This window comes from Mastomys coucha, unplaced genomic scaffold, assembly GCF_008632895.1.
Source record: "Mastomys coucha isolate ucsf_1 unplaced genomic scaffold, UCSF_Mcou_1 pScaffold21, whole genome shotgun sequence".
Lineage (NCBI taxonomy): Eukaryota > Metazoa > Chordata > Mammalia > Rodentia > Muridae > Mastomys > Mastomys coucha.
This window is the reverse complement of record NW_022196904.1, coordinates 175645274-175650552: the sequence shown is the minus strand read 5'-3', so window position 1 is coordinate 175650552 and position 5279 is coordinate 175645274.

The following is a 5279-nucleotide window of genomic DNA, read 5'->3' as shown; positions in this document are numbered from 1 at the left end:
GATAAGTAAACTTTTTATTATACAACAACCCTAAATATCTCTAAGACAAAGTCTTACCCCCTGGCAAAGCTCTTCCCCCTCCACTGCCTCAAGAAGAAACAAGAAAGAAGAGCCCCACAACAGGGTTGCCCCCCCCCCACCGCAAGGCAATTTTTTTATTCAGTGAATAGCTCCTGTATGCAAATACCTCCAAAGGCCAGAAGACAGTGCCAGATCTCTGGAAAATAGAGTTACAGTTGAGGGTTGCCCAATGCAGTACTGGGAACCAGAGCCTGGTCTTTTAGAAGATCAGGAAGTGCTCTTAACCTCTGATCTACTCAACCAATTCCAACGAGAGCCTTTTATTAGTGGTCCGACTCGGGTGTTGTTTGTTTGAGACAAGGTTGTACTACGGTAGCCCAGGCTGGCCTCTAAATGGAGATCATCCTCCCTTGTTCTCCAGAGTGTTGGGATACAGTGTGCCATCACATCGAACTTTCAAGTTCTCTTTTCAGTCTTGTCTTATTGCTCTCCCACCAACAAACTCTGGTTAAGGGCATTGGACCATTCCCAGAACTAGTTATCAAGATCCCTAAAAGTTCCAGTAGCCCAAGATCTTGGCACAGCAGGAAGAGCAGACTCAAACTGTGCAGTGAATGAAGAACTGAAACCAGACACCTAGAAGACCGGGAATGGGACTCAGCCACAAGGCACAAAGGGACACTTGTGATCAGCTGCAGGAATGTCTGTGCTCTAGTCAACTCTGAATGCAGCTGCAAGAAAGAATAGAGCAATCGATGTATGAAAATTTAATACAGCCTTTGCAGGTGAATGGTCAATTCTTAGCAGTTGCAGATCTACTTGGAGAATGTATTAAGAACGCAGTGTTTTAAACACCCAAACATCCAGGAAAATTGGCTAGTCTTCTTCAGAATCCCATAGAAAAAGAATTATCCCCAAATAGCATTGCTTCGGGCTGTTCAGAGACTCTTAAGACAAAGCATAGCATGACTTCTGATAGTCGTCAATGTCCCAAGAGATATCCAAGACCTTTCTTTGTAGCTGTGGACTTTGAGGAGGAGGGAGAGCTGCTTCAAGACACTAACTGTAGGCAGGCAAGCAAGCCCTGCCTGGGCACAGGGGTTTCCTTGGCCTATGGCTGTTAACAGGCCTCCATAGAAGGTTACAGAGGAAGACCTATATCCGCTCTTACAGTTTCTTTGAAATATTTAACTGTTACCTGTAGTTTATTTGACATAATTTCCAGAAGGCTGATTGTCTTGTAAAAACTGAAGCCATGGTGTACAGAATCTAAACTTAAAGATTTTTTTTACTTCCTGTAGCTAGCTGAACCAAAAGTACTAGATGATGAGAAAGCACTAGGGGATCTTTTTATGAAAAAGACTATCAAGGATAGATCCCTGTGAACCCAGAAGAGCTGGGAGTCTGTATATAAAAGGGCTCACACCAACCAGGTTCCACCATGCCATGCACTGCCCTGGCAAATGGCAAGGAAGAGGGGCAACATTAGTAGGTGCAAGTTAGTAACATTGTCAGTGTGCAATTGTACTATGCAGAAGCCCAGCCTTCACATGTACTCATGCAGTCCAAGCCTTGTGGGTCATTATGACAACCAAGGACAGTAACACATGACCACGCTGCATGTTCATCACATGACAAGAACTGACTTGTGGTAAATCTCCAACACAAATATGCCCCAGCAATGAAAACACAACTCAATTAATATGAATACAAGCTCTGCGCCTAGATTGGGCAGATCTACCACTACATTCCCATCTTCCCCATTTATGAGACCCCTTATAACTTGCTCTTTCTCCAGGTCACGTGTTCTGCTCCGCTTTCCTTTCACCTCCTCCTCTCTCTCCCTCACCTCTTTCTGTTTAACAACTTTCAGCTCCACCTTCCCTTTCATTGCCCAATCACCAGCTCTAGCAGCCTCTCAGGAGAGAAGCCCCTGAGCTATCTGCAACACTGACTGGATCTATTGTAAGAAACTCACCATTGACTGAGTTTTTGGAAAACCAAAGACAGTCTTGGAAGACTCTGGAGCCAGCTTTGGTCACCTTTGGGAAAAGCAACATCTTCTTTATTAACAAGCTTTCTCACTTAGTATAGGACATGTGCAGATCTGACTGAATGGATCCATTTTAAGATAAAGCACATCTCAGTAATTAATATGCAGGTTGTTTTTTTTTTTCATTAAGTGATATAAGCAGAAGCTAGATCATTGCCACTTGGGAAGCCATGAACTTCCTGAAACACACTTCCCAGCTTTCACTAGGCTTCAAGAACCCAAAATTGTCCATGCACAGAAAGTAAGTGCTTAGTGCTAAATGGAACATTTGTATTCCATCCCCTAAATCCAAGGCTCAGGGACCAATGGGCCAAAGGGGGCCAGAAAGATTTAAAAGCCACAGGTGTTGTGGATAGGCCTGGTGCTGTTTGCATGTTGAGGCTAATTCCGCTCTCAGGAGGGGCTGCCGACAAGGAGTGAGTCATACTCAGGTGACTTCTTGTGAACCAATCCCCTAATGAATAAAGGAGCCAATCATTGGGCGAGTAGGCGAGACTTCCGGGTTGGACAGAGGAAGAGAGGAAAGAGGAGAGAGGTCCTTTTGGACAGGCATAGTATGAGGACAAGATATAGTTAAGAGTGTCTCATGGTTTCATTGGTAGATCCATTAGGATTCACCACCGGAGGATTTAGATTTAATAAGGCTTACTATTTTAGGATTTTAGTTGTTGCGGCCAGCGACTGAGTTACCGTTGTTTCTGAATTACGTTTGTGTTGTGTTTTCCTTCCCACAGCAGCTCGTCTGGGTTCAAGAGAGAAAGGTACAGCAGCAAAGCGTGGGTTTGCCTGAGGTGCACCACAAAGGCCATGGGCGGTTTGAAGCATGGCGTTAGCGTGGTAGCAACCCACCAGTGGGAACTTAGTGAGCTGGGTGGAGAGATTGTGGTGCTCTGAGTCAGAGTCTCCACGAGATAAAAACACCTAGGCCGTTGCCCATCAGTGCATGGCCAGCTAGGCCCATGGGGCAGAGAGTTGCTGGCACAAGCACGGGAACGTGTTGGATCCTTTCTAAATACTTCCCGCAACACACAGGTGGTGGATGCCAGCATGGAAACATCATTTGCTGAGCACAACAAGGCCTGTACACACAGGAATTAACAGTGCCTGTGACTATGCACAAATCTCACACAAGATCAAGCCAGTCCAAATCCTGGCACGGATGAAAGAGGTCCTCATGAAGTCTTGCTCTTCGATAAGGAGTTATGGGCAAATGATAGCTCCTGGAGATGGAAAAGTCAGTATTCTTCAGGCCCATATCCCTAGAGAGGCTACCCATGTCCCCGCAGGTTGCCCCACAGTTGTGTACATGCAAGTTGCACTAAGTGGACTCAGTGAATTTCAAAAAAAGAGAGAGCACATGGAGTTGGAAGAGAAAGTTGATGGGAGATAGGGGAGGGCTGAAGGAAGAATGGGGAGATGAAGAGGTTGAAGGAGTGAAACATGTGCTTGGGTAAGGTTCTCAAACAATCAAAAGGGGAGGAGAGGATGAGAACCCAAATTGGGAATGTTTTTTCTTGAAGTTCCAGAAGGTAGAGACCTAAAAAAAAAAAAAAAAAAAAAAAAAATCACAAAATCTGCCCCTGTGAGAAACGGGGACAGGTGACATTGGGATCCAGAGAGCAAAGAGGAGACCAAATATGAGGAGACAGGGGCAAAGGAAGAGAGGACAGATAGATAGATAGATAGATAGATAGATAGATAGATAGATAGATTGACTGATTGATTATGGTTAGATGGGTAGATAGATGGATGGATAGATAGATAGATAGATAGATAGATAGAGAGAGAGAGAGAGAGAGAGATAGAGAGAAGCTAGGAGTTACAAATGTCCAGCAAGAAGCAGTTCCTGGTCCCAGCATTGACACAAGCTGTTCCTTGCTGTCATTCTGGAGGGACATTTATTTCTCACAAAGGGCCCCAGGAGCTTCTCTCAGCATGACTATTCCTAGGAGCCCCCCTCCCCCATGGCAGCAAGCAGGAAGGACCCTAGCACTTCAGCACCAGGATGGTACTCTGCCAAACAGTGTGGTGTTCACCTCCCCTATCCCTCAGACAAGCCATCAAGACTCTTGGATGAACTCACACAGATGTATGTGTGTCTGGAAATAGCTGCGTTGTGTGTACCAGACTTCTTATAGTGACACAGAGATGAATCTGCTGTTGTTGGCTTTTACCTAGTACAGGGAGTACTAGGTAAACATTTAATAATGGTAATCTCGGTTTTATTTTTGTTATTTCATAATAGATTATTGTTAAACATTTAACCTTTATTATTTGTCCTTTGAGGCAATACATGTCTCAAATAGTCATAGCCTTAGGTCTTAGTTGGCCAGGGCTTCATCTTCCAACCCCACTAAAGTCCAGGATAAGATCCAAACCCCCTGGTTTTCAGAATTTAGGGACACTTGCCTGTGTGACCTACAGGATTTCCTGGGTCACCCTAGCCCCAGAGCACTCCTCAGAGCCCTTGTCGCATTTTATGTCCATGTTGAAGAAAGAGAACATGTTACCCCTGAGTTCCTCCAAGCTGAGGGGGGCAGGTAGGAGGAGTGGTGGAAGGGAGTTGGGGGAGGGGCTTTGGAGGAGGGCACACGGGGCTTCCCAGCTTGCACAGGGAATGAGCAGGGGTTCCAGCCAACACTAATAAGCTCTCCTTTATCACTGTCTCTCTTTTTGGACTAAGCAACAGAAGTCTCAAATATTTTGGATTGGTATGGATTTTCGTATAATGATGAAAATTTAAGTTGCTGCAATATACTATATGTATGATTCAGTTTAGAATATACTGTATATGATGGTAAAATTTTAAAGTTATAAAGATCTAGTCAGATTAACAAAAGTTGACTTGAAGAGACCCAGATTCGGGCCTCTATCAGGCCGAGGTCGTGCACTGAAGGACGACGAGACCAGGCGTTCGGATGCAAGAGCAAAGAGGCTTTTATTTAGGGCTACGGGTGCCAATGTACTCCGGTGCGGGGCTTTTATAGGGTACATGAGCCGGAGGCGGGCATACAGAAGCAGATGCATGGTTACAGGTCTCTGATTGGGTGATGTAAATTAGGCCAGGGTGACTCGGAGTTCAACCTGAGTTCTGATGGGGCAGTCCCATTGTTCTTGAGTTCTGGGAAGGAGGATCTCCATTGTCTTGAGGTAGTCCCATTGTTCTTGTTGATCTTGACAGATGGTGTTTTTGAAACATTTCACC